Genomic DNA, 12,329 nt, shown 5'->3' on the forward strand with positions numbered 1-12,329 from the left:
CATTGCATATCATATCTCAGTCTCTGTTATCATACATTGTCACATCATGTATCATTGATTTGGGTTGCTTAGCATGAGTTTTGTATGCCCGAGAGACTAGAGAGATTGATTACTGAGTGAGGCCAAGGGCCTTTTTTGTGAGTGATATTGTGGGATCAGGCTACGCGTCAAAGTGGGTACTATTGACTGATGATGGAATCGGGCTGCACGTTGCATCAGGTATTATCGATTCATGATTAGATTGGGTTGCGCGCCGCAGCATGATTTATTAGCGCTTTAGATGGATCTTCCCCTCTAGAGTATGCACACCCACAGTGAGTGCAATTGCTATTTATTCAAGATGGGATTCGGCTGCACGCCGCAGCGGGTACCGTACAGTGCTGAGTGAGAATTGAAAAGGTGAGGTTGAGTACTCTGAGATATGCATATTGGCATGTAGATATAGATATGTCATATTCCTCATATCATCCAGACTTGACATATTTTATCCGTTTTGAGTTTAACTGTTAAACGTGGAAGCATGTCTACATTCCTGTACTGGTACTTGCAGATTATGAGTTTCTCTGAGATATTATTATTTTATGTTGTGTAAATTTTCGTACTATTTAATTATGTATTTGAACCGTATTGTTCGGACTCGTCACTGCTTTTAGTCCAAAGGTTAGACTTGTTACTTATTGAGTTAGTTGTACTCACGCTACATCCTGTACTTCGTGTGCATATCCAAGTGTTTCCAGGCACGGTGGCTGTTGATCTTGGAGTTTCAGCAGTTCGGAGATTTTCGAGGTAGTTGCCTTGGCGTCCGCAGACCTTTACTTATTCTATTATACTTTCTTAGACAGTGTATTAGACTATGTTATTGTATAATAGCTCATGTACTCAGTGACATCCGAGTTTTGGGAAATTCTGTATTGAGCTGTGACGTTTTAATCCAGCTTTATTAGACTTTTACTTACATAACCTTATTTCCGTATATTTTAAATTTAAAGATGTTGAGATGTGTGAGTTGTATGCTTCCCTAGTATCAGGATCGCCACCATCATGATACTTGTGATTTTGGGTCATGACAAGTTGGTATCAGAGCCTAGGTTACATAGGTCTTACGAGTCATGAGCAGGTTTAGTAGAGTCCTACGGATCGGTATAGAGACATCTTTACTTATCTTCGATAGGTTGCCGAACCCTTAGGAAAACTTCACATTCTTAAATTTTTGTCTTGAAAATTTGTTGGTTTCGGAAGATATACTTCTGTTATTCTATTCTCTCATAGATGGGGAGGACACGTGCTACCGGACCGGGCGGACGACCACCAGTACCACCGGCTAGGGCCACAAGAGGTCGGGGTCACGGTAGAGGCCGAGGTGCATGACATACATCAGTTAGAGCAGCACCAACAAATCCACCAGTTTCTCCAGCTCAGGAGTAGGTTCCAGATGTGGTTGAAACAGTGGGGCCAGCTCAGGCACCAGTTGTGTCCATTGTGATTCCAGGCCTTCAGGAGGCTTTGGCCTAGATATTGACTATTTTCACTAGCCTTCCTCAGGTGGTTTCTGTTCAGACCGTGCCAGCCACTTGTCAGGACGGTGGAGGTACTTAGACTCTTGCTGCCCGTACTCCAAAGTAGGTAGTGCAGGGACTCCAGACATCGAGGGGTATTACCAACCCAGCCGGTATAGTAGCTTAGGCCCAGGTGGGTCCTTTTATGAGTTATAAGGATCAGAAGAGACCAGAGAGATTTGGGAGGCTCAAGCCTCCATCATTCAGGGGGGTTGAGTCAGAGGATGCTCAGAACTTCTTGTATAGGTGCCAGCGGATTCTTCTCACAACGGGAATTTTGGAGACTAGTGGAGTCTCCTTTATTACTTTTTAGCTATCGAGGACTGCCTATAGATGGTCGGAGCCTTATGATAGGAGCAAACCAGTTGGTAAAGCACCACTTTCATGGCATGAGTTCTCCATTCTCTTCTTGGAGAAGTTTGTGCCACTGACCCACAGAGAGGAGTTGCATAGGCAGTTTGAGAAGCTACGTCAGGAGGGCATATCTGTGACCCAGTACGAGATGAGATTTTTAGAGTTGGACCGTCACGCTATCTAGTTGGTTCCCATAGAGAGAGAGAAGATTAGGAGGCTCATTGATGGACTCAGCTATCAGTTGTGTTTTGTCATGACTTGGGAGAATGCATTAGGTGCTAGATTCAACGAGGTGGTTTATATTGCTCAATGGCAAGAGTTGGTCTGTAGTCAGGAGCGTGAGGAGAGGGAGGCCAAGAGGCCTCGTTGTCCGAGTGGTTTTAGTGGTGTTCCTTCTGGGGGCAGTCCTACCACAACAGGGGTCGTCATTATAGGCCCACTCAGATGGCTCGTCAGGTTCATCGGAGTGCATCAGCTGGCCATGGTTCATACAGTGCTCATCCGGGTCAGTCATCTCTCAGTCCACTCCCAGCTCAAAGTTCATCTCGTGCTCCTTCAGTTAAGGGTTCATCTGCACCAGGTTCCTCTAGTAGTTATTCTAGTTCTCGGGGTCCGCTTCAGTACTTGATAACATTGTCAGAGCGGGGTTGTTTTGAGTATGGTGAGTTTGGTCATGTGAAGAGGCATTTTCCCCACCTTTGGGAGGTCCAGTTTAGCTGAGAAGTCCGGCTGCGACTTTCGCACCAGTTACTTCGCCACCCGCTCAGCCAGCTCAAGGTGGGGCTCAGGGAGCCAGAGGTCACCTTAGATGGGGAGGCTGATCAGGTGGTGGTCAGGTTCGATTCTATTCTATCCTACCAGGACAGAGGCCGTTGCTTCAGACACAATAATCATAGGTATTGTCTCAGTAGTCCATAGGGATGCTTCTATATTATTTGACCGTGGTTCCTCTTATTCGTATGTATCATCATATTTTGCTCGTTTTGTAGATATGCCCCGTGTGTCCTTAGTTTCATCTATTCATGTATCTATGCCAGTGGGCAATACTATTATTGTGGACCATGTGTATCGGTCATTTGTAGTGACTATTGGGGGATTGAAGACTGGAGTTGATCTCTTATTTCTTTGTATGGTTGATTTCGACGTGATTTTAGGTATGGACTAGTTGTTATCATGTCATGTTATTCTGGATTATCACGTTAAAATCGTGATGTTGGTGATGCTGGGGTTGCCAAGGATTGAGTGGAGAGGTTCTCAAGATTATGTTCCCAGGTTCGGGGCATGACATACCGGGAAATCACACAAGCTAGAACCCAACTAAGGTCCGAAACATCTAATATCACGAACTGGTTGGCCAAGGCCTGAACATCAGCTGCAAGCGATCTCTCAACAACTCGAATAAATGTAAGGCTACCCATACTCGCTGCCTTTTTACTCAAGGCATCGGCCACCACATTGGAAAGCGCGTGACTCTATCTAACTGTTACTCTAGTCTATGAAGCCTCTAATGAAGTACTGAAAACATTGACTGTCTGAAAATACTGAAGACTGTAAGGTAATTATAATTACCTAAAAGAACTGGGGATCACCAAATAACTGGTACGAGAATCCTAGCTTTATGAATTGTCAAACTTTAAATTATTACCTGCATCGTGAGATGTAGGCCCCGGGCAAAAGGGACGTCAGTGCATTTGAATTGCACCGGTATGTAAAGCAATTGAAAGAAAGAACTATAAATGCTGTAACTAATACTGAGCTGATAACTAAGAATTGATAATTGATAACTGATATGATAAATGTTGAAACTGAAATTGAAATGATAACTGATAATAGATAACTGATAACTAATAACTGATAACTGAAATGATAACTGATAATTAATAAATGAACTGAACAAAGGAAGTAAGGATATGAATACTCCCTATTCTAAATGATGAACGACCTATTTATCTGAATAAACTACGGCCTCTGGCCCAATATATATGTGCACAAGTTACGGCCTCACGCCCAAGTATACATATACATAACTACGACCTTATGCCCAAAAATGCATAAAGCATAAACTACGACCTCAGGCCCAAATACAGGTGTTCAACATTCAGGGATTTGAAATCAGGAACTTACAATCATATTGTAATACATGATACTGAAATACTGAATCACATTGAGTTACGTGATACTGAAATGCTGAATAGAACTAGATTGAGACATGTTTTCTTGAACTAATTATGGACACTAGAACTTTAACTCTTGATGACATGGTGAGTAATCTAGATTGAGACTCATGGGCATCAAACCCAAGTCCATATTGATTATGCACTGAGATCACAACGTTAAAAATAAAAGTCATGAATGAGTTATGAAGCAAGAGAATAGAAGTTCTAAAACTTTTTAAGGAACTAGGCTTAATTATATATTTTTTAGGCAATTAATAATGTTGTAAACGTAGTGTAGGGAGAATAATTAATATTACGAAACATAGAGATTTAGCCTCACATACCTTGACTCTGGTCCTTTTAAGTATATCACAATGTTCATCACCTTTTTAAACGATAATATATGTCAATATATATCAAGAGGAACCAATAATAGCACTAATTCTCATTTTTTAGTCATTAAGGCATTTTATCAAATACTTTATGGGCATAAAGCCTCATAGCCCTCAGTAATTTGTCTTTTCTTCACAAAGTTCTCATTCTACTACTTCTAGGTGATTCTACAATCCCAAATAGATGTAACTAACACCATTTCTCATCACCCAAATTCTTACAACAATCATAAGTTAACAACCCAAAACCCTAGAATAGTTCATATGGTTCTCTTTATCAAACACATTTACTATTCTTCGAATAACTCATCAATTCACAACTATAAATGATTAAGTAGTAGAAATAATGCCTTTTTGAAGTTCACTCCTCTTGAATTAGATTTCTAGGGTTTCGTTTCTCAACAATGGTGTCTCGATCGAATATCTAATGATTGGAAGTATTTACCCATGTTAATAAGGTGTTGGAGAATTGAAATTAACTTAGAATCATTGTTAGAACTTACCTTGGATGATGGAGGGACATTGGGGAAGTTAGGTACTTGAGAGCTTCCCTCTCTAGAGTAGGTTTTTGTGTTTAGGGTGTGGGGGATGAGGTAGGACTTTTAAATAAGTGAACACGTCCCATAATTTAGGAGGAAATAAAAGTAGCTCGGATAAACATCGTCGGCGCGGGGAATCATCAGAGGTGCCAAAACTACAGTGCCTTGTACTATCAGGGGCGCCGACTTTAATGCCTTAGACAGTGCCTTGCACTGTCAGGGGCGCTGAGGTTAATTCCCTAGACAGTGCCTTGCATTGTCTATTAGCGCCCCAGGAAAAAGGGACGTTAGTATATATGGAATAGTACTAGTATGTAAAACTAAATACCCTCTCAATAGAACGAGCAACAGTAAACAGTATCAAAGATGATATCAATAAGAGACTCAAACGATATCAAAGTCCCAGATACATCGAGCCATATAGGATCCTGTGAAGGATCGGGCAAGTAGCTTACGAGTTAGAGTTTCCGCCAGAGTTTCTGTTTGTACACCCAATATTTCACGTGTCATGTTATAACATTCAAGTTTCCAGTATTCAGATCTCATGTCATGACATTTATGTTTCCAGTATTCAGATCTTATGTTAGAACATTCATGTCAGTTTATTACGTAGATACTCATGTCAGTCCAGTACTGAAATATGCATGCCAACATAGTACTCAGATATCGATGTAAGTTCAGTGCTCAGATATTCATGTCTGTTTAGTACTCAAATATTTGTGCCAGTTCAATATTCATATATCCATGTTAGTTCACCATTCACACATCCATCACAGACCAGCATTCACGTATATGTTTCATGTTATGTGCATTATGATGCCCTGTGAGACTTGTGTTTAAGCTCTATTAGCTGGCGGGTGTTTTGGGGAACTAACCTTCTCATTCAGACCATATATTATAACCACCATGTCTTTCAATATTCAATCAGCTCAGTATTCAGTCAGTTCAGTAGCCATCCAGTCCATGACCTATTCATTTCAATATCTCAGTAATTCAATAACCATGTATTCACTCAATTTAGTACTCACGGGTTCATGACATTTCAGTTTTCACATGTTTCCATCAGTCCTGCTTAACGTCCAGAGTTAGTCGTAGTTACAATCGGGACAATCACTTAAGGACGAATGATCCCAAGGGGGAGATAATGTAATACTCCGTAAATTTGAATTAGTTGTGGATGCATTAAATGAGTATTAATATGACCTTTTAACATGTGAAGTCCTATCATCTTTAATGGATACAGGTGGTTCCATAGCAGGTGGTATTGATCAATGATAGCACCACACTCTTTCCTTGGTTAATTTTGGTGAGCCCCACTTCATTTCAGGGTCATGTATCTTCTATCCTTTGTACATAGTATTTTGATGTATAGCAGGGGCCTTGTTGTCGGCATTGTCACAACACTCTTCTGTTCCAGTTAGAGGCACCGTAGACATAGTGTGGGTTGTATCTATTTTGGGAAAGTTAAACTAAAAATGTTGTAATGGTATCATGTGTTTCACTTTAACTATGATTGTACAACGTACTATTTTGAAGACTTGTTAATGACATAACTAATAGAAATGAATTGGTGTTGTTCACATGACTTCTTATTGACTTATTATTGAAATGTATTCTTCTCTTTATTTGCAGTTGAATTGGGTAGACGGCACTGTGCATGCTTGCTCGACCGAGGTAACTCTGTTGAGTGCCAGTCGCGCTCCCCAAGGTCGGGGCATTACATATAGTGAGTTCATGGTTTTGGAAGTGTGTATGCTTTAAGTTAGCATAAAATTCTCGTACCCATTACTCGTTGGCCTTGCAAAAAGTGTGGATGAAGCAGGCCCAGCCGCTTGAAACCAGCCGATTATGGAAATCTGAAAGGAGATCGACCACTTTGTCGTTCGCAATTCCTTTATCAAGTTTGAGCTTCTTCGTAATGAGATTATCATAATATCGACTTTGACAATCGCGCGACATGAATCTATTGGTATCATAGTTCAAATCCTCAGCCACTTCTTCAATTTCGTGATCATGTGCCTCATTTTTGTTATGGTTAGGGTCTATTTTTTAAGCTCAAAGTACCTAAAAATCGATGTCGAGTTAGAACTTCATTCAAACCATATTAAGAAATTCAAAACACATCAACTAGGCCAAAGAATTAAGAAAAAAGGTTCGCAAACCTTAAGTTGCAAATCTACTGCCTGCAAGGCTATGCTTCTGGAATCGCACCTACAAAAAATATATCGTAGGTGTGGACTGTTTAATTGAAAACCGCTTCTGTGGAAAATTCATTTCAGGTGCGAATTTCTGGATTAGTCTCTCATCGTGCCTGCGAAAGGAAACTTCGCAGATGCGGACAATTAGAATCAGTTAAAAATCTCACATGCGGATAAAGAGATGCAGGTACGAAGTTCACCACTGGTTTTAGAACCCAGTGCCCCATTTGTTCTGAGTTGGAATAAAGATTAAACAACCAAATATATACTCAGACTTCTAAATTTCAGATAATTTGCACATACATGATTATACTACTTGATTTCCAATGATTTGAAGGCACAAATGACCCAATTCTTCACAATTGTACCACCTCACATGCGTGCCCTAAACCCAAATTTTTCTCCACCTCTTCCAAAATTGGAACAAAGGAAGGGAATGGAGAGAGCACTACCTGGTTTACCCGTGAAAAATTAGGGAGAGTGTAGAAGAACATAACTTGATTTGATGAACAGTGGAAGAAGAGAGAGGGTGGTGAGAGTGTATGCTGGTATGAGAGGGAGAGGATTTTGAGACACGGTAAAATTCTGCCTTGTGTGAAACTAGGTAAAAACCCATGGGACCGCATCTACGGTTAGCTGGTTGTAGGAGCAACTGACGCAAGTGCGATTGTCCTTAGCTACGGCAGGTTCATTTTCTTCAGCAAGTACTCGCACCTGCGGCCTGTTTCCCGATTCAGTGCTTAGCCAACGTCTACACATGCATAGGAATTCCCCTGCTTCTGAAATGCTTTGTCCTTTAGCAAACATTCACACATGTGATCAAGAGGACTGCATATGCGGTTGAACCAGATATCAGAATTAGACAGCATACTATTTTTTTTATGTTCCTCCAACACCTAAAACTGCTCAAATGAACTCCAAAATTCTGAAACTTTGCAGATTAGTATAAAAATAATATAATAAACTATTCTAAAAAAGAAAATCTTAAAAATGATTTAGAAATTTGAAAGAAATTGGTTCCCTCCCACAAAGCGCCACATTTAACGTCGTGGCACAACGCGAGTCAACTTTAGAACTTTTCTCTTCACTTGGAGGATATGAAATGGGCACCTAAATAGGACTCAAGTTTGTGATCACGAACGGTGGGAGGTGGTAAGTGGATGAACAAGCCAAATGTCTTTTCCTTCATTTTTTATTTATTGGCTTTCATTTGAGGAATATCATTTTGTTGTGTTGCGCCTTCAAATCTCAACATGTACGACTCTTGCCTTTCCTCTTCGTAATTCCTCATTGATTGATGTGGTTACATTCCCATATCACCACATAACTCTAATGTTGAAAAATGCTTGGAATGAGACATCAAGCTGCCAAATTGAAACTTTTTCCAAATACTGATATCCTCATTTTCCCCCGAACTAGTGTCAATGTCAACCATATTTTATCGAGTCGTGATGGCACCTAACCCAACCCACCAGGCAAGTCTAACAGTATAAGTCACTACTATAATGAAAAACTATCAATATTAAAAATAAAACGACAAAAGAATCAATCTAACTACCCCAAGGACTAGTAGTACAAGTCATTAACCACTATGATTTAGATTTACAAGCTGATGAAAGGAATAAATACAATATTTGTTTGAAGTTACATAAACAGATATGAAATCCAACTCTACCATGAACAAAAAGGTAGCATGAATCCAGTACGCTGGTGCGTCTCCAATGCAAAGCTCTATTTTCACAGCTACTCAACTCTAGAACAAAAAGGTAGCATGAATCCTACTCTTGTTTAAAAATATCTCGCCTTGTTGCTTCCGCCTGACAAAATAACAATATCTCACCTTGTCGCTCCAACCTGACAAAATAACAATATCCCACCTTGTCGCTCCGGTTTAATAATATTCCCCATCGCAACAATAAAAATAACAACAACAACAACAACAACAACAATAATATCAATGATAATCGCACGGTAGAAACCTCGTGCCAATACCCAACAATCCGCCCAACACGTCAACATGTGCCGTAATTACAACAATACAACATGCCCATAGTTTTCATCAAGACATAAACTCATAAATGGCCCACATAATGTACAAGGACATAACAATAGGGAATGCAGATAGGTGTTCAATATATAGACATGAATACAACTAACTCAATTTAGGAACAACTCCAAAAATTCCCAACTTGTCTAACTTAAGAAATAATAATCCTAAAAACATGATCTCTCGACTGGAGAAATAACTCAAGTAGCCATCCAAGACGAACACATGTAACACAGAGATCTCACACGTCTCAATCAACGCACATCGCAAGAACAAGTACCAATGTGTGTTCAGCCATACGTATATCTACCTCCAAGGCAAGCTTAGCATAAATCTCAAGATTTTCTCATCATGTTCAACATAAAGTACCAATAGTCTCAACATTTCTCTAGCGTGGTTTATTGTACTCATGTAGTCGATTAATTAAATAATATATTGAATCAAGTAACACACAACTAAACAAGGCATATAGTAAGCTAGACTCTACCCCGAGCATGAATACCCATGGCACATGTATATACACTCGTTACCTCATATATACATCACCCCTGCATATAGCAAATTAGTATAAGAAATTTTCTCAACCAAAGCTAGGCAAGACACTTACCTCATCCAGGTTAGGTCAAACCTCCAAAATCGCGTTTCCGTGAGAAATCACCTCTAACCGGTTTGAATCAAGCCAATAATCTATCAAGGAAGTCAACCAATTCCATAGGAGATAATCTAAATCAATAAAGCCTCGAGCATTGAAGAATTCCACAAAAGTTAAAAAAAATCAACCCTAGGTCCGCGTGACCGAAACCTGAAACCAATACCAGAATTTGATGACCCATAACCCGTCGAGTCAAAATATATGATTAGATTCTAAAATAGAGTCCAAATCGGTACTCAAATCCTCAAAATAAACTTTCTTAAAGTGTAGTCAAAACTCCCAAATTTCACATTGAAATTCCAAGTTTTTTGCGTAGAAATTAAAGTAGATCCGTGAAATATAATCACAAATAGGTAAAAATCACTTACCTTCTTTTCTTGTATGAAACTCCCGATGAAAAATCTCCCCTTGCCAAGTTTAGGGTTCAAAATATGAAAGAATAAACTAAAATCCCGAAATTCCATCTCTTAACCCAGTTGTTGATGTCTCATTTGCGACCAAAAGTTCACAATTTGTGGATGTTCGCAATCGTGACCAGAAGTTCGCAAATGCGAAGTTCGCAATTGCAAGAAAAAGTTCGCAATTGCAATGTACCAGCACCAGCAATCCCAAACTTCAGCAGAATGATCCGAAACCACCTAGAATTTATTTGGAACCTCCCAGACACAAATCATATATGCATTTCTTTTATAAAACATGTTATGAAACTACTCGAGTACTTAAAACACCGAAAAGAGGTCGTCTTGACCCAATGTTGACCATCGTCAAACTCCAACTCCGTAACTTAACTAGTATACTCAACCAAAGACCCAAAACACACCCGAGCCTCTCGGGACTCCGTCTAATCATACCAACGATTCCAAATACATTATCCAAATTTATCAAAACTCTTGAACTATCATAAATAGCATCAAAACCAAGAATCGAAGACCAAGATTATTCTCTCAACTTGCAAACCTTCAAACATCGTCGAACGCATCTGTATCATATTAAATCAGCTTGGAATGAAACCAAACGTTGCACACATGTTTCTAATGACAAAATGGACCCATTCTAAGTCCCGGAATAACAATCCAAACCCGATAGACTCAAAGTCAACTCTTAGTCAAAGATCCAAAATTCCTTTTAAGACCCAAGTTTCGCATCTATACACTATATAAGTCTAAACAAGCTGCATCAAGCCATAACCATATTCTAGGATATAATCACACGACGTGCCATAAAACTCATGAACTCATAGTAAGATATTTAGACTGTAATAGTAGCTCATTACTAAACCCGGTATCGGTAGCATACCTCATATCAAATAAAACCTTGTTCCAAACCTTCACAATAATGATAATTATGTAAGAAACATGTACAAAATCGTAACCATCACCCAATCAACAAGCCGTGGAGATCTCTAGCCCGATTAGAACCATTGCCAAACTCTGAGCTGATTAATGACATTATTATCTAAACATACCTTATCCAAGTCTGATTGCACTAATTCAAGTCAAATAATCTCATATTACCCAGTACACGCTATTCAACTGACAAGCCACACCAAATGCCCCCTGTTCACATATGACGCAATATGTGCAACCAACAAGCAAGAACTCGAATATAACCAAAGATGGAAGAAGAGACAAATAAGAGAACCGCCCAATAAGTTCAACAAATACCACTGCAAAGCACAACTCTATGAACCCATCTCACAAGGCAGAAGCAAAGAACACGACATTAGCACAAAGAATCATGTCCTATCATAACTCCGTTGCAGCACGTAGTTCGATCCAAACATATCAATCCACACAAAATACTTATCTATCTGTAACGCTCACAATCAACAACCACATACATATCAACAGCAAACACGCGAAGTGCATGACCATAACCACGGAGAAACATATATCACAATATACCACAGATGGGAAACCATAGTCAAGGTGCAATAACCAATTCAACACCCCAAGGGCCATCTTCTCGAATCTCGCCACAAGTCCCGAACAGAACCACATCATGTATGTGAATAGTCAAGTAGTCTCACAACCCATTTGTAGCTTAAGAGAGTAACACATGAGACATCAGAACATGAATAAAATCAACTCTAGCCAGTGACACACCCAACAATTGATGTGCTGAGTAAACATACTTGATCCAATGTAAAGTACACATTCCCACTAGGCCTACCAAGGGACCCCCAAATAAATTCCGACCATCTTAGAATAGGCAAATAACCTTCCAAAAGTTCATAGTAACATATTCGTAACATAAACAATTAGACGTCTTACTCTTAACATATCTTCACGGTCCATAACCAAGGAATAATTTGTCTCTGAGAACATCCTTTCTCTAAACCTCAAGACTATAAGAATTTCCATATCCGGTCCTAACTCTACCACTCAAATGACTAACACACCACTCAGACACAATCATCTCACATCAAATACTCA

Source organism: Nicotiana tomentosiformis, chromosome 6, assembly GCF_000390325.3.
Source record: "Nicotiana tomentosiformis chromosome 6, ASM39032v3, whole genome shotgun sequence".
In the NCBI taxonomy this organism is placed as follows: domain Eukaryota; kingdom Viridiplantae; phylum Streptophyta; class Magnoliopsida; order Solanales; family Solanaceae; genus Nicotiana; species Nicotiana tomentosiformis.